Source organism: Saccostrea echinata, unplaced genomic scaffold, assembly GCF_033153115.1.
Source record: "Saccostrea echinata isolate AGI-Se365-2 ecotype Australia unplaced genomic scaffold, CSIRO_AGI_Sech_v1 ptg000086l, whole genome shotgun sequence".
In the NCBI taxonomy this organism is placed as follows: domain Eukaryota; kingdom Metazoa; phylum Mollusca; class Bivalvia; order Ostreida; family Ostreidae; genus Saccostrea; species Saccostrea echinata.
This window is the reverse complement of record NW_026889835.1, coordinates 926,055-945,492: the sequence shown is the minus strand read 5'-3', so window position 1 is coordinate 945,492 and position 19,438 is coordinate 926,055. Positions and strand designations below refer to the sequence as shown.

The window sequence follows — 19,438 nt, the reverse complement described above, 5'->3', positions numbered from 1 at the left end:
ATATAATAGTTAAAAATGTCTTAAACTTTTAGTGGGTCGTAAAAATTGCTATTGATCTCGGTGCAAAAGAATCAAAGTTTAACTCAAAATAAATAAATAAATAAAATCAAAATGACAAAATTCTACACTGTTTAAAAATGCCCCAAACGAGGACCAACCCAAAATATACCGATTCATCACGTATACCACTGTTCACTACATACAGAGATATGCTTTTAAAACAATGAAGCAAAGCATTTACCCTGTGATTTTTTTTAAAGTTAATTTTATGTGGCCTCTGGGTCTTCTCTCTATTTTTGCAGATGTTTGTTTCTTTGATTTAAAATGCACACAAATATTTTTTAAAATCGTGGAGCGATGACTCAGAGATAGAAAATTAAAAAAAAAAAAGTGAGTATAAATGCACCATTTTGAACCAAATGACATCGAGTCATATTTCAAGGCATATTTCAGGAAATCAAAAGACAATATCAGGAAAATATTTCCTTTTACTATATCACAAATAGCCGAATCATCAATAGAATGCTAAACTATCATGTGTCGCATTGATGAAATTTTCACTTTTCAAGTGCATCCAGATTCCTGTGGAATTCAGATTAAAATCTTCCTCGTTCTTTGTAATTTTTTTTTTTCACTGACAAAGATTTATTTTGAGGCTAAAACCCAATCAAGCAAGGAACCTTGTTATGCCCCCGTAATCGAAGATTTGGGGGCATATAGTTTTGCCCTGTCCGTCCGTCTGTCTGTCTGTCAGCAAAAACTTTAACCTTGCCCATGACTTTTGATTGGTTGGAGCTATGGCTTTCATATTTCACACGTGTGTTCTTTGTGACAAGATCTTTCTTTGGGTACCATAAATTTTGACCTTTTGACCTTGACCTTGGAGTTTAACCCACTTTTGCAATACTTTTCAGACTTTTACCTTGGCCATAACTTTTGAATAGTTGGTGCTAGGGCTTTCAAACTTTCAACCTTGTGACAAGACCTTCATTCAGATACCAGCAACTTTGATCCTTTGACCTTGACCTTGGAGTTTGACCTACTTTTGGAAAAACGTTAACCTTGGCCATAACTTTTAAACCGTTGATGCCAGGGCTTTCATATTTCACATGTGTATACTTGTGACAAGACTTTTCTTTGGATACGAAAAAACTTTGACACTTTGACTTTGGAGTTTGACCTACTTTTGAAAGACTTTAACTTTAGTCATAACTTTTGAACGGTTGGTGCCAGGGCTTTCATATTTCACATGTGTATTTTTTGTTAGAAGGCCTTTCCTTTGGCACCATTAATTTTGACCATTTGAACTTGATGTTTGACTTACTTTTGAAAAACTTTAACCTTTTCCATATCTATTCAATGGTTGCTGCTAGGGTTTTCATATTTTAAAGGTATATTCCACGAGACAAGACCTTACTATACCAACATATTTGATTTGTATTTGAGTAATTTTAGCCTTTGATATGAGTTACCGTACGGGGGCATCAGTGTTTCACAAACACATCACGTTTTTGGTCAAATAAAAGCTCATTTTTAGCGATGTTTTGGTAAATATGTCCTTCAGGACAGACCTTGTCCGGAAAAGGAATCTTTGGAAAGTTTTTAACGAATGATTTTATTAGTCTAAAAATGCATGTTTGAAAGATGTAAAGATATTTGCAGTTGTAAGAATTGTTGAAGAAACAAACAAATTTGGTTACTAAAAACAGGTGCTTCTATTACATATAAACTTAAAGCCTGTAATGGAGACGTGTGCATCAGAGGACTTAATCTCCAACCTATGGACAAGTATCTGCACGGTATAAAGAATGCTAGTCAACTCCAGTGCTCCCATGAATTCAGCAAGAAAAAAAAGAGTGAAGGAGTAAATAGTGTGCAAGTTTCTTTAATTCATTTGCTTGTTTATTTACATATACACATGTACATTAATTGATATGAGTTAGCATGTTTTTATGAGTAACAAATGTAATGAAGGGTCATCATCAATCATTTATAATTATTAATGTTTACCCCGATCTGTATGACGAGTCTCTCACGTGTTTTGCACGTCTGTTGGGTTATCAAACCAAAATACCAGACTCCATCTATAAATATAAGGAGCATCAAAACAAACACGTCTGTAACAAAATTTCGGAGTAACAAGGTAACAGAGGTAAGACAACCATTTTCTTATTTTAGAAAATCAACTACGTGCATATCCTGGAGTTTATTAAGGTCTTCCGTTTCCAACGGAAGACCTTCTACTGATTCTGATGGTTAAGATTATTCTTATTAAGGTCTTCCGTTTCCAACGGAAGACCTTCTACTGATTGTGATGATTAAGATTATTCTTTTTTTTTTTTTTCCTAGACGCCAACTTTGACGCTTCATATCTTCCTCATTTTTAAACAGATTTTGTTCAAATTTTCAGAGCTTTTAGACTTTACAAAACACTGTCAGAATACCGTAATACAATTCGGAAATTACCTTCTGTTCACGAGTTATTCCCCTTTGATTGAATTTTGCATGCCTCCCATTTCCAGACAAAGGCTCAGAAATGGTTATAATTGGAGCACAAAACCCTTTGAAATTGAAAAGAGGAAGCATTGAAGTTGTGCACATCGGTTTTTGTTTTTTGATTTTTGCATTAAAAATGGCGCTAGAGAGGGGTCAAAAGTTAGAACGCGGAAAAAGCAAAAAATTTGACATATTTTCCTTTATATCTTGAAAACTAGAAATATTTTGTTAAGACATGTAGAACAAAAGTTGCGCATAATTGCAAGGGCTTTCATATTATACTATTTAAAAGGGGCTGGCCCCTATGATTAGGGATCTTGGGCCCTTAAAAGTTTTTGCTTTATAACTCAAAAACGGTAAATATTTCGATGTGGATCTTGGGAACAAAATTGTTCTTTTACACCTTTTTGATCTAATGAAAATGTTGTTTTGTTCGAGTATACCATGGGTATTGCGTAATACGTATTAGAAAGCAGGCCAGGTAAACAGGTAACGTTTTTCATTCGGCAAGGAAATTAGACCTCTTCATGTGTATAACTTAAACAGACTTGCTATCAATAATATACCCTGCGGTATTTAATGTTAATTTTCTTTTTAATAAGGTTTAAAACGTGGTTTATGGTTCACTATTAAATTATTTATTACAACTAGTCTTTCTTTTCTTCTTTTTTAAATTAGGTTAATAGTGTTCAAAAGCGGAGAATATTAAATCTATCTTTCTACGTTTATTATTACAACAAACTTTGTAAGTGATTTTAAACTGTATGCATTGAATAATTCACGATCATTAGCTGTATGCATATTACGGTCTCCATGTTCAGCTCGATGTTTAGTTATGTAACCCAACGCGCGAATCCCACGCTGTTGAACGAGGTCACCAGTGTACTAGCCACCTGTGACCATAAACAAAGCTAGTATTTGTGATCGCGTATAATGTCAATTTTGTACAAAGAGCTATTAATTAATGGAAAGTTATGTTTTTAATTATATCGAATCAGTAAGATTACTTTACCGATCTTATAATCTTAATTCCAAACACTGGTGCATAAAAATCATTTTGAATTTTAATCGCTGTTTTTGTCTGTTCACGCAACAATACATTTAAAAAAAGTATTGCTCTATCCCGTGTTGTTGTATTTTAATTCATCTGCAATTGTAATTAAATGGGGGCTTCGGTAAATAATTGTAATTACTACGCATGCTACGCACATATTATTTTTACCACCACTCTTGTGAATGTCCATTTATTATTTATAGAATTAAATAAACATTAACATAAATAAAAATTCCTTCAAATATACATGTACTATAATTCAAGTCTTTGTAATATAGCAAACAGTTTCATCCGTCTCTGCCGCTTTGTGTCTTTAAGTGTTGTAGTCCAGTCCTCGTTTACATACACGTGGCAACAGAGAGCCGCGGGCACCTCGATGTTGAAATACATTGTTGCTCTACACCGCACAAACAACTAGCATGTAGATGCAGTGTAGTAATTGGCAAAGATTGTTTGAAAAATATAAACTCGCATGTGTTCGCTACGAAGCATTCATTTTAAAATTTTATTTACATGTAGATACCTTATAAGAACAAAATAAAGTAAATGTATAACGCCTAGAACAATGTTTAAAAATTAAAATACAAATATCGTGTGCTCGGAAGGGAAGATGGCTTGAAAGGGTGTGTCTGTGAATGCTTAGATCTAGCAAAACACTTCGCAAAGTTAAGCAAATCCTTTAAAAGTGGGGGCAATCCCTAATCCTCGCACCCTTTCTTTTTGAATCTAAAAATATATACCATACTGAGAGTTGTATATAGAGCGGGAATGTTATTTTATTAGTCCTTAAAGGCACAACTTAAGAAATGACTTATAATTTTTTTTTTTAGATAAGATTGTTTCGTGATACAGCTGTGATAAATCTTAGGAACTTTTAAAGTTATAACTTAGGCATATCTTAAGATAACTTAGGAAACGTTTTTGAAACAGGCATGTCAAGCATTCAGTCAGATCTATTACGACGTCCATATTACCATATAAGAGAATGAAATTTTGTTTTGTATATAAAGTGGTTATTACAAATATGCGTGTTACAAAAATGTATGTTGAAATCTTCAAAAGCTATCGAATTATTTGCATACGTGTACTCGTACATATGAACATTGATCAACACTGATCAAGTGTATACCGGGACCCGGGATAGTCTTTTTATAGCTCTTGCTTTGTCAAATCATTACTTTCATACCCCTTGCATTTAAGAAAAACAATGTTATAAAAAAAAATAATAATCTTACATATAACAAGTATACATGTAGCGTGTGCAATTTATTTGGCTAGGGGCATGTACACACGTGGTTCGAAACTGTAGGGGGCTACAAATGCGGCCATAACTAGTATATTTTTGAGGTGTTATAAAAAACAAATAATACTCACAAAAGCTTATAAAATTGCCGTTCTATCGATACCTTATATGCCATGTTTCATCCACCAACAACGCCACGACATCGATGAGAAATACGTTTCTACACGGGCATTTTCTTCGAAAAGAATAGGAAGTTAATGAATTAAAATAATTAATTCTTTTATTTAACGCATTATGTTTACCTCTTTATTTGTTGTATGCAATAAGCATAGACCTTACTAATAATGACTGTTTGGTTGTCACACCTGTGCATGTGTCGTGCGAGGTACAGCGGTAAGGTAAATTACCGAGAGTCGCGATGTGCGGAGTGATTCGGAATACCCTAAATGACGGTGGTCCATTGAATTTCTACTAGTAAATCAACCTGTCAAATCTAACATGGGCCCACATAATACGACTAAATTCGTTTCATGAATGAACTGGTTCTTAACAAATATATGTACAGTATACAATATCTTTTCTTTAGATCTGTTTGTTTATTATTTTCAACCACAATCTGCAGTACATGTATAGTTACACGAAATCCATGCACAACGGCGCTACACCTGTCAATCAAAATCACTCGATATTGTGAACTCAGTCTGGTGTTACGGCAGCATTTCCGAAGTGATTCAAAATATTCTATCGGCTAATTCTAATTTTTCGCGTTGAATAATAATATTTTGGAACAAAGTTGGAATTAAGGCTGGAGCTGCATGCTGTGAATTTATCACACCTGCAGTCTGCAGTCTTCCATTCTTACATGTATATGAAGCATCTGTTGAGTAATGAATCAGAGAGCATAATATGCGGAACAAGTTTGATTGAGATTTTTACTTTTCCTTTAAGATAAAATGATTAATAACATAATTTATGCATCTAATAGATACATATAAATGTACATGTATAGCTTTTTAAAAACAAGAATCTGTAATTGAAAATGTGAAAGTGAAGAGTTTAGGTAATAGTTCTTAACCAAAATTTAATGACAGTTCATTCCTTCCTAGTCTCTATATAACTTTTAATTACGGCCGTGCCCTCTCCCCTTCAAAAGATGTCTAATACATGCTTTTAAATTCTGTTTATGTATCAAGAAATTTCCACAGGTACTCGTGGACAGGACCCCCCCCCCCCCCCCCCCAAATTCAACCCCAATGTTTGTTGGACATTTTTTTCCACAAATTATATTTATTACACTTATTCATCATGTGTACCATAGGAAAAAATCGAGTACAAGTACCTGTGGAAATTTCTATTTGCCCCCCCCCCCCTTCCCAAAAAAACTGAAATTGTTTTCTACGGGCTTGACAACAGGTACTTGTGGACAGACCCCACAAATTATATTTATTGCACTTACTCATCATGTGTACCATATGAAAAAATCGTGAAAACCCCAAAATAATCGTTCCACACAAAAAATTCCTCACTATGTATAGTTAAAACATTAATTTTTCATATTTCTTTATGAAATTAACATTAATAAAATCAACACAAAATTAATACCGTATTACATATCACTTGAATTTAACATTAATAAAATCAACACAAAATTAATACCGTATTACATATCACTTGAATTTATCATAAAGCAGAAAATCTGTTCTGCGGGCTTCAAGGCCAGCTCAGGAACCTAAAGATGTCCTCATTTTCCAAGTCCAGTACAGAACGTATATTAAATGAAATAAATCACACGATCACTGGGAAGAACTCAAAGAAAGAAGACTCTTGAGGAGAAGATATTTTGATTCGACTTATAGACTGAAATAAACCGATATTCTCTTTTTGCCACTCTTTCCTGGTGCCCTGGGACTCTGAATGTAGGATCAGTATTTTTCTCACAGGTCCGTTGTACGGATTGTACGGGGGGGGGGGGGGGGGCAGACCTTCTGAAAATAGTCTTTTGTTGTAGTTTTAATATGTAAATTTTGATTTAGTTGCTGCTTGCACCCTCCCCACTCTTTGTTTCTCTACGATCATACATAGGCGAATCCCAGCAAAAATGTAATGACCCCCCCCCCTCCAACACACACTTTTTTTTAAATGTGTATTGCGATAGGACTTAAAATTGGAAAACATTCTCTGTATATCTCTACATCGAAAAATATAAAACAAATATTTTTTTTTATATTTCCTTTTTAAAACAACATAGATAATTATGCATAGCTAATTAAATACTGAATTAAATATTTATCTTTGCAGACAATATGCTCTGGGTTATAGAACATGATGTGAAAGCGTATCGTAATGCACCTTGTAATCCGTTGGATTTTCAGATTTAAGGCCAATGCGAAAACCCAAAGACGCCGACATTTTATTATGCTACTGTAATCGAAGATCCGGGGGGCATACAGTTTTTGTCCTGTCCACCTGTCTATTTGTCTGTTAGACTGTGTTAGCCTCTTTGTCCGCAAAAACTTTAACTATGCCCATAAAATTTGATTGGTTGGAACTACTGCTTTCATATTTCTTATGTGTATTCCTAGTAACAAGGACTTCCTTCAGGTACCAACATATTTGACCTCTTGACCTTGAACTTTGAGTTTGATCCTCTTTCGCAAAATTTTACCAAACTATAACCTTGGCCAAAACTTTTGAACAGTTGGTGCTATGGCTTTTATACTTCACATCTGTATCCCTTGTGATAAGTCTCCTCCTTGGGTATAAATATGTTTGACCATTTGACCTTGACCTTGGAGTTTGACCAACTTTTAAACAACTTTAGCCTTGACAATAACTTTTGAATGACTAGTACTAGGGCTTTTATATTACATAGGTAATTTTCTTGTGACAAGGCCTGTCATTGTATACCTTTAATTTTGACCATTTTACCTTGACCTTTGATTATGTCCTACTTTTGAAAAACTTTAACCTTGGTTTTAACTTTTGAACAGTTGGTGCTAAGGCTTTTTTAATACCACATGTGTATTCCTTGTAACAATTAAGACCTTCCCTCAAGTACAAACAATTATGTTCCCTTGACCTTGGAGTTTGACCTTTTAAAGAAATTAACCTTGGCCATAACTTTTAAACTGTTGCTGCTGTGGCTTTCATGCAAGTATATATTTCACAGTATATTCTTTGTTCAAGACCTTTATTTGGGTAATAACATTTTTTTTATCTTTTGATCTTGACCATGGAGTTTGACTTGCATTTGAGAAACTTTTAACTTTTGCCATAAGATGCCATATGGGGGCATCAGTGTTTCAAAAATCACATGTTGTTCAGTATCCAAATTGGGCATAAAACATTTACAATGATCCTTTAAAGCAGTGAGTTGAACCTAATAAATTACGACTATAGAAATTATGATAATTTATTTCGATGTATGGTCTAAAAAAAACGTTTATTATACCTCTGTGAAAACTAGCTTACAAGTGAAAAATCACTAGTAAAATAGAATTTGATTGGCCGAGAAAGTCACGTGTCCATCATGTTTGCCCTGCAACAAAACGTCGTGTTTCACGATTGTGACGTCACAATTAAACGAGTGAGGAGTTAGATTGTTTATAGCGACGCTGCTAACTTCGTTCGCGCGGTAACAACAACTAAAAATTCACCCCAAAAAATCACCTTAATTAATGGAATTGCATACAGATATTAGATTAAACGTTCTTTATTAAAATGTTTGCACTTTTCAAAATTCGTTTATGGAAATACAGCTAACATACGTCATGAGACGTCACAGTCTAGACGTTCCAAATGTCTCGTGCTGTTTGAAGAGGCGGATCTTAAAATTAAGTGAACAATGCACTCGCCCAACGGTCGCACCGTCAGCATATTATCGTTGATTGATTGTGTCGATTTAAATGTGTAAAAATGTAATGGTGTTTGAATGTTACTGGTGTGATCACACAAACTTGTCACGTAGGATTTTTTTTTTTAATGAAACGAGGCTATTGGTGTACCTGTAACTTACATCTCTTTCATATCGTTCTCATCAAATGCATGTTTGCTTTATTCATTGGATCTCCTTTGTAATTCCTGCATTTTGGTTAATTCGGTATTATAAACAATTTATTGCATAATAGTGAGGGAGACATAAAGATTTCTTCGCAAATGAAAAATCATATTTCTCTCTGGCGTTGCCTTCGGGGAGTATGATTTTTCATGGGCGAAGAAATCTTCAAGTTGCCCTCGGGGAATATGATTTTTTATGGGCGAAGCAATCTTCATGTCTCCCTCACTATCATGCAATAAATGCAAACTGTGAACTTGTCAACTGCGAAACACACAAAAGGGTATCGCTGATATCATACAGAGTGAATCATTGCCTTGATCAGGCCCATAGGAAGCAAATTCAGAGGGTTTTGGGGGGGGGGGGGCACAGCCATACATTTTCAGTTGACAGTTGAGGGGGCACTACTACCATAAATTTCCTGACAAGCAAAAAAAAGGTCACCAACTACCAAAAATTCCTTGACAAGCAAAAAAAAAAAAAGAAGGTTATCAGACGTTTCTATTGAGGTGGCACAAGCTATAGTATCTATGTCTACTATAGTAATCTATATATCGGCAAAATTATTGGGGGGCACGCCCCCCCCCTCCCTTGGTTCCTACGGCCATGTTGATTAAATTTAGGGTCACTAAGGAAAGAATGTTTTGACTGGATGAATGGTCTGAAAGAACATGTGTTAACTTGTCGAGTCGGTAACACAAAGATGGGGTTTGCTTATAACCAGAGTGTGTCATGGTTTGATGCAAGGTCATTTGAACGAGTTCAAGGTCATCAACGGAGAAACAACATTCCTTAACTGTCTTTCTACTGGTGAGACATTGCAAGTTGATACCCCTTACAAGATTGCTTATAACCTTAGAATGTGGCATGACCTTGACTCAAGGTCACTTCTTCCTGTTCGCAGCTCCAACGGAAGACCTACTCGTTGCTTTGCAACGAGCTCTGCTCTAGTTATTCTTTCTTTTTTTTTTCCTAGACGCCAACTTTGAAGCTTCATATCTTCCTCATTTCTGAACGGATTTTGTTCAAATTTTCAGAGTTTTTAGACTTTGCAAAACACTCTCAGAATACTGTTATACAATTCGGAAATTACCTTCTGTTCACGAGTTATTCCCCTTTGATTGAAATTTTTATGCCTCTGGTTTCCAGACAAAGGCTCTGAGACTGTAATAATTGGAGCACAAAACCCTTTGAAATTGAAAAGAAGAAGCATTGAAGTTGTGCACATCGGTTTTTCTTTCTTGATTTTTGCATTAAAAATGGCGCTAGAGAGGGGTCAAAAGTTAGAACGCGGAAAAGAGCAAAAATTTTGACATATTTTCCTTTATATCTTTAAAACTAAAAATATTTTGTTAAAACATGTAGAATAAAAGTTGTGCATAATAGCAAGAGCTTTCATTTGATATCATTTAAAAGGGGCTGGCCCCTAAAATTAGGGATCTAGAGCCCTTGAAAGTTTTCGCTTTATAACTCAAAAACGGTAAATATTTCGATATGGCTTTCGGAATTAAAGTTGTTCTTTAACACCTTATTGATCTCATACAAATGTTGTTTTGTTCGAGTATTGCGTAATATTTCGTAATATGTAGGTAAAAAGCAGGTCCCGTAAACAGATAAGCGTTTTCATTCGGCAAGTAAATCGGAACTCTTCATGTGTATAACTTCAACAAACTTGCAATAAATTATATACCCTACTGTATTTAATGCTAATTTTCTTCTAAATAAGGTTTTAAACGTGTTCTGTGGTTCACTCATAAATTATTCTTTACAACTTTCTTTTCTTTTTTAATTTAGATTTAAAGGGAACACGTCTTCAAATAAAGGAAGGAATTAAATGTATCTATATAACTATATAAGTAATATTAAACTTTAAGCATCGAATAATTAATGATCATTAACAGTACGCATTTCTCCATGCTCACCTAAATGTTTTTAGTTATGTAACACAACCCGCGATCCCACATTGCCGAGGTCACCATCGACCAGCCACCTGCGGTCATAAACCATGTAAACAAAACAAATATCTGTGAAGACTGTGATCACGTTTTAAATCCATCGTGTAGAAACAACAACTAATGAAACATTGTGTTTTTTAAATTTATATTGAATCTTTAAGATAACTTAATCTCATCTTTGATTTAATCTTAATTTCAAACACTAGTGCATAAAATCATTTCGAATTTTAATCGCTTTTACCGGCCTGTTCACTGTCGACACAGCAATACGATTTAAAAAAAAAAACAAAAAAAAAAAAAAAACAATTTATTTCTCTGTCCCGTGTAATTGCATCTTTGATTTAGTCTTAATTTCAAACACTAGTGCATAAAATCATTTCGAATTTTAATCGCTTTTACCGGCCTGTTCACTGTCGAGTATCTTCAAAACAGAATTTGGATTTGAAAAATATTTAGACTTTCTACCTAAAAAATTTAGAACAATTTTAATTAAATTAAGAACAGCAAATCATCATCTCCCAGTTGAGACTGGGAGATGGTTTGGAATTCCCAAAAATGATAGACTCTGTAATATCTGTAATAATGGACAAATAGCTGATGAGTATCACTATATTTTAGAATGTCAATTTTTCTCAGAATGCAGAAAAAAGTATCTACCGGGTAAATATTGTAATAGACCAGATTTCTACAAATTCTCAGAATTGTTGTCAACTGCTGACTCCAAGGTATTAATCAAACTATGCAGCTACATAGATAGGGTATATGAACAAGTCTGTCCTCCATAATTATTATTATTATTATTATTTTTTTTTTTTTGGTTACTTTATAATTTGAATGTATTTCCGCCATTTCACGTGTATCTTGTATATTGTTTTTGTATATATTGTACATAGAACCTCATGTACCATTAATTGGTTTGAGTGAATAAATTGAACTTGAACTCGACACAGAAATACGATTTAAAAAAACAAACAAACAATTTATTTCTCTGTCCCGTGTAATTGTATTCTATTTCAATTGTAATTGAAAAGGTGCTAAGGCAAATAATTGCAATTAGTGATGGAAGTATTAAGTATTAATACTTGTGTAAAGTATAATTTTTACTATCAGTCTCTTAATTGTTTCTTCATTTAATTTTTCATTAAATATTAAACTACATGTATATACATCAAATAATACTTTTAAACATACAATAATTCACGCCTTCTTACAGCACAGTTTACATTCTGCTCTGTCGCTTTGTAACCCAGTCTTCGTGCACACGTGGCCGCAGAGAGCCGGGGTCATATCGGTATTAAAATACATTGTGTACTCATAGCGATTAATGGAAAATTGGGTTTGAAATCATTTCGAATCTTACATATTATTTTATTTTACTCTATCTCACGCTTATTTTTATCAATCCTTACCGCCCGTGCATTTATTCATTTCAAGTTTTACGCATTTTAATTGCCGACTTAACCATTAAGTTTGCAACAATTTATTTTTCTGTCTCGTGTTTTAAACTGCATGTACACATGCATGATAATTGTAAGTGGAGGTGACTTTTTCAATTCTCGGCATCCTCACATGTGATTTCGGAACCTTAATTGACATTGTGAGGATGAATTCTCGGGAAAATCGAAAAGTTTTACGGATACATACATACATACATACATACATACATGCAAGTACAGAACATGCTCTTTTTATAAGCACGATCATGAATTCGAATGTACAAGTGTACATGTATATGCAAGAGCGCCCCAAATGTACGCATATCGAGTGTTTAAAATACAGAGAAATACAAAATCCCCGGTCTCTGTTTTACATTATCTTTGCAACAAAATATTGGTTAATCTGAAATCAATTTTATTGATCTATAGCTTATTTTGAAGTAAATTATCGGTCCACTGAGTTGATAATGAGTTGTTTTTATAACGAGTACATTTAGAGTATTCCGAATCACTTTTTACATTTTGACGGTAAACGATTTTATTAACAAGTTTATAAATGGTTGGTTGGTATTAAAGGAAAGCCAATTCAATGAAAAATCAAATCTACATTACACGGCGAGTCTATCTACGATACAGCGGCCTTGACAGGGGTTATATTTACATCACCTTTTTAGTGTATTGCAGGTCACTTCCGGGGATTTCGAATCACCTGGTAAATGGTAAATGGCTAAAAACAGTCAGATAACAACATTATAATTAATGAATTAGTTGGTATTGTTTACCAAAAGTATCAAAAAATAAAAAGAATTATTTTCTTGTTGAATGTTGTTGGTTTTTTTATTAAGTTATTTAAGCCCCCCCCCCCTTCTGTAGACAACACTATAAAACAGCGTTCTCAGAGGCGGATCATGCAGAAAAGCAAATACCAACAGAATATTTACTTTCTGAAATTACCTGATTGTAAATTGTTGTCCTGTAAATATAATCATGATAATTATGTAATTTTTTTTTTACCTATGTGATTTTTTTAATGCAAATAATTAACATTGAACTGTCATAATTCTACGAGTAGGCTACCAAATAATGATATAATGATGATTAAAAAAAATTGTGAAAAGGAATTAAACCAACTCATGTTTAGATTTCATGATTATCAAGAATGACGTATATCACTGCATACGTGTACTCGTACATATCAACATTGATCAACACTGATCAAGTGTATACCGGGACCCGGGATAGTCTTATTATAGCTCTTGCTTTGTCAAATCATTACTTTCATACCCCTTGCATTTAAGAAAAACAATGTTATAAAAAAAAATAATAATCTGACATATAACAAGTATACATGTAGCGTGTGCAATTTATTTGGCTAGGGGCATGTACACACGTGGTTCGAAACTATAGGGGGCTACAAATGCGGCCATAACTAGTATATTTTTGAGGTGTTATAAAAAAACAAATAATACTCACAAAAGCTTATAAAATTGCCGTTCTATCGATACCTTATATGCCATGTTTCATCCACCAACAACGCCACGACATCGATGAGAAATACCATGCAACGTTTCCTTCGAAAAGGGTAGGAAGTTAATGAATTAAAATAATTAATTCTTTTAGTTAACGCATTATGTTTACCTCTTTATTTGTTGTATGCAATAAGTATAGACCTTACTAATAATGACTGTTTGGTTGTCACACCTGTGCATGTGTCATGCGAGGTACAGCGGTAAGGTAAATTACCGAGAGTCGCGATATGCGGGGTGATTCGGAATACCCTAAATGATCTAACATGGGCCCACATAATACGACTAAATTCGTTTCATGAATGAACTGGTTCTTAACAAATATATGTACAGTATACAATATCTTTTCTTTAGATCTGTTTGTTTATTATTTTCAACCACAATCTGCAGTTACACGAAATCCATGCACAACGGCGCTACACCTGTCAATCAAAATCACTCGATATTGTGAACTCAGTCTGGTGTTACGGCAGCATTTCCGAAGTGATTCAAAATATTCTATCGGCTAATTCTAATTTTTCGCGTTGAATAATAATAATTTGGAACAAAGTTGGAATTAAGGCTGGAGCTGCATGCTGTGAATTTATCACACCTGCAGTCTATGTATATGAAGCATCTGTTGAGTAATGAATCAGAGAGCATAATATGCGGAACAAGTTTGATTGAGATTTTTACTTTTCCTTTAAGATAAAATGATTAATAACATAATTTATGCATCTAATAGATACATATCAATGTACATGTGTAGCTTTTTAAAAACAAGAATCTGTAATTGAAAATGTGAAAGTGAAGAGTTTAGGTAATAGTTCTTAACCAAAATTTAATGACAGTTCATTCCTTCCTAGTCTCTATATAACTTTTAATTACGGCCGTGCCCTCTCCCCTTCAATTGATGTCTTATACATGCTTTTAAATTCTGTTTATGTATCAAGAAATTTCCACAGGTACTTGTGGACAGGACCCCCCCCCCCCAAATTCAACCCCGATGTTTGTTGGACATTTTTTTCCACAAATTATATTTATTTCACTTATTCATCATGTGTACCATAGGAAAAAATCCAGTACAAGTACCTGTGGAAATTTCTATTTGCCCCCCTCCCTCCAAAAAAACTGAAATTGCTTTCTACGGGCTTGACAAAAGGTACTTGTGGACAGACCCCCCCCCCCCCGATATTCAACCCCGGGGCTTGTTGGACATTTTTTCCACAAATTATATTTATTGCACTTACTCATCATGTGTACCATATGAAAAAATCGTGAAAACCCCATTTGATAATCGTTCCACACAAAAAATGCCTCACTGTGTATAGTTAAAACATTAATTTTTCATATATCTTGATGAAATTAACATTAAAAAAACAAAAACAAAATTAATACCGGATTACATATCACTTGAATTTATCATAAAGCAGAAAATCTGTTCTGCGGGCTTCAAGGCCAGCTCAGGAACCTAAAGATGTCCTCATTTTCCAAGTCCAGTACAGAACGTAAAATAAATGAAATAAATCACACGATCACTGGGATGAACTCAAAGAAAGAAGACTCTTGAGGAAAAGATATTTTGATTCGACTTATAGACTGAAATAAACCGATATTCTCTTTTTGCCACTCTTTCCTGGTGCCCTGGGACTCTGAATGTAGGATCAGTATTTTTTTCACAGGTCCGTTGTACGGATTGTACCGGGGGGGGGGGGGGGGGAGACCTTCTGAAAATAGTCTTTTGCTGTAGTTTTAATATGTAAATTTTGATTTAGTTGCTGCTTGCACCCTCCCCACTCTTTGTTTCTCTACGGTCATACAAAGGCGAATCCCAGCAAAAATGTAATGAACCCCCCCCCCCCCCTCCAACACACACTTTCTTTTAAATATGTATTGCGATAGGACTTAAAATAGGAAAACATTTTCTGCATATCTCTACATCGAAAAATATAAAACAAATATTTTTTTTTATATTTTCTTTTTAAAACAACATAGATAATTATGCATAGCTAATTAGATACTGAATTAAATATTTATCTTTGCAGACAATATGCTCTGGGTTATAGAACATGATGTGAAAGCGTATCGTAATGCACCTTGTAATCCTTTGAATTTTCAGATTTAAGGCCAATGCGAAAACCCAAAGACGCCGACATTTTTTTTATGCTACTGTAATCGAAGATCCGGGGGGCAAACAGTTTTTGTCCTGTCCACCTGTCTATTTGTCTGTTAGACTGTGTTAGACTCTTTGTCCGCAAAAAACTATGCCCATAAAATTTGATTGGTTGGAACTACTGCTTTCGTATTTCTTATGTGTATTCCTAGTAACAAGGACTTCCTTCAGGTACCAACATATTTGACCTCTTGACCTTGAACTTGGAGTTTGATCCTCTTTCGCAAAATTTTACCAAACTATAACCTTGGCCAAAACTTTTGAACAGTTGGTGCTATGGCTTTTATACTTCACATCTGTATCCCTTGTGATAAGTCTCCTCCTTGGGTATAAATATGTTTGACCATTTGACCTTGATCTTGGAGTTTGACCAACTTTTAAACAACTTTAGCCTTGACAATAACTTTTGAATGACTAGTACTAGGGCTTTTATATTACATAGGTAATTTTCTTGTGACAAGGCCTGTCATTGTATACCTTTAATTTTGACCATTTTACCATGACCTTTGAGTGTGTCCTACTTTTGAAAAACTTTAACCTTGGTTTTAACCTTTGAACAGTTGGTGCTAAGGCTTTTTTTAAAACCATATGTGTATTCCTTGTAACAATTAAGACCTTCCCTCAAGTACAAACAATTATGATCCCTTGACCTTGGAGTTTGACCTTTTAAAGAAATTAACCTTGGCAATAACTTTTAAACTGTTATTGCTATACTAGTATATATTTCACAGTATATTCTTTGTTCAAGACCTTTATTTGGGTAATAACATTTTTTTTATCTTTTGATCTTGACCACGGAGTTTGACTTGCATTTGAGAAACTTTAACTTTTGCCATAAGATGCCATATGGGGGCATCAGTGTTTCAAAAATCACACGTTGTTCAGTATCCAAATCGGGCATAAAACATTTACAATGATCCTTTAAAGCAGTGAGTTGAACCTAATAAATTACGACTATAGAAATTATGATAATTTATTTCGATGTATGGTCTAAAAAAAACGTTTATTATACCTCTGTGAAAACTAGCTTACAAGTGAAAAATCACTAGTAAAATAGAATTTGATTGGCCGAGAAAGTCACGTGTCCATCATGTTTGCCCTGCAACAAAACGTCGTGTTTCACGATTGTGACGTCACAATTAAACGAGTGAGGAGTTAGATTGTTTATAGCGACGCTGCTAACTTCGTTCGCGCGGTAACAACAACTAAAAATTCACCCCAAAAAATCACCTTAATTAATGGAATTGCATACAGATAGAAGATTAAACGTTCTTTGTTAAAATGTTTGCACTTTTCAAAATTCGTTTATGGAAGTACAGCTAACATACGTCATGAGACGTCACAGTCTAGACGTTCCAAATGTCTCGTGCTGTTTGAAGAGGCGGATCTTAAAATTAAGTGAACAATGCACTCGCCCAACGGTCGCACCGTCAACATATTATCGTTGATTGATTGTGTCGATTTAAATGTGTAAAAATGTAATGGTGTTTGAATGTTACTGATGTGATCACACAAACTTGTCACGTAGGAATTTTTTTTTAATGAAACGAGGCTATTGGTGTACCTGTAACTTACATCTCTTTCATATCGTTCTCATCAAATGCATGTTTGCTTTATTCATTGGATCTCCTTTGTAATTCCTGCATTTTGGTTAATTCGGTATTATAAACAATTTATTGCATAATAGAGACATAAAGATTTCTTCGCAAATGAAAAATCATATTTCCCTCGGGCGTTGCCTTCGGGGAGTACGATTTTTCATGGGCGAAGAAATCTTCATGTTACCCTCGCGGAATATGATTTTTTATGGGCGAAGAAATCTTCATGTCTCCCTCACTATCATGCAATAAATGCAAACTGTGAACTTGTCAAGTGCGAAACACACAAAAGGGTATCGCTGATATCATACAGAGTGTATCATTGCCTTGATCAGGCACATAGGAAACAAATTCAGTTTTTTTGGGGGGGGGGGAGGGGGCACAGCCATACATTTTCAGTTGACAGTTGAGGGGGCACTACTACCATAAATTTCCTGACAAGCAAAAAAAAAACGGTCACCAACTACCAAATATTCCTTGACAAGCAAAAAAAAAAAAAAAGAAGGTTATCAGACGTTTTTATTGAGGTGGCACAAGCTATAGTATCTATGTCTACTATTGTAATCTATATATCGGCAAAATTATTGGGGGCACGCCCCCCTCGGTTCCTACGGCCATGTTGATTAAATTTAGGGTCACTAAGGAAAGAATGTTTTGACTGGATGAATGGTCTGAAAGAACATGTGTTAACTTGTCGAGTCGGTTACACATAGATGGGGTTTTCTTATAACCAGAGTGTGTCATGGTTTGATGCAAGGTCATTTGAACGAGTTCAAGGTCATCAACGGAGAAACAACATTCCTTAACTGTCTTTCTACTGGTGAGACATTGCAAGTTGATACCCCTTACAAGATTGCTTATAACCTTAGAATGTGGCATGACCTTGACTCAAGGTCACTTCTTCCTGTTCGCAGCTCCAACGGAAGACCTACTCGTTGCTTTGCAACGAGCTCTGCTCTAGTTTACTTTAATTTTACAACAGTTCTGTAACACTTGTAGCACAAGTAGCATCGATTTTATATTTTAATTTGGACATTTAAACATATAATGCAAAGAACAAAACATTTTCATTCAAAATTGAGGAAAACGGCCAGTGTTAAGACGAATAATGACCCCCAGTAGAAAAATGACCGCGGGTCATTTTTCGACGTTGAAAAATGACCACCAAGCCGTAGAAAAGTGTATTTTTGTAGAAAAAGAACCCTAGAGGTCAGTTTTCTACATGGGCAACCTATAAGAAATTGACCCTCATTGAAAAACAACCCTCATCCCAACAGAGTGCAAGAAAGTTTAAAAGCGGTGATTGATGACAAGGTCTGATTCTCTTGTTTAATTCTCTTGCGTTTTTTCTGACGAACACTGTACGAAATCACGCATTTAAAAAGTAATATAACAGCATTTCATGTCTTTATATCTATTATATCTATTTGGATATATTACTACGGAATATAATACAATAGCATGGTGCCGTTCAAGCCCAGAAAAATTATAATTGTTCGGATGAATTTGATACATGTTCTGACAAATAAGGTACATGAAATAGTTATGACAAGTTTGTTCTTTATTCTGACAAACAAACAAAAAATTGTGTGGACAAATAAGTTCTTCCTTCGGACAAATTAAATACACTTAGAAGAAAGTAGATTAAACTGTTTTTGAATGGTATGGAATTGTTCAGACGGACTGGATATTTGCTTGAACAACTAATTTGTTCGAACAGATTCGATGATATTTCTTTATACATACAAGATTTCTCATCTAATAAAGAAGAGCGTCCAGTATGGCAAGTCAAACGTTGCAATATTCGATCTTTTCCTTTTGTATTGTATAACTTTCCATTTGTATTGTATAATTTTTATTTGTATTGTATAATTTTCTATTTGTATTGTATAATTTTTCATTTGTATTGTATAATCTTTATTTG

The 19,438-nt window shown here is 34.4% G+C and overlaps 1 protein-coding gene across 1 annotated transcript in view; it reads left to right on the top strand.

The window, feature by feature from the left end:
• Window positions 1–2,090: 2,090 nt before the first annotated feature.
• The window catches only part of LOC133176968 (heme-binding protein 2-like), a 64,377-nt gene continuing 47,029 nt past the window's right edge, over window positions 2,091–19,438 (top strand). The window contains exon 1 of the mRNA XM_061312038.1: window positions 2,091–2,152. The gene's annotated coding sequence lies outside the window, so the exon portion shown is untranslated. The remainder of the gene's footprint in view (window positions 2,153–19,438) is intronic.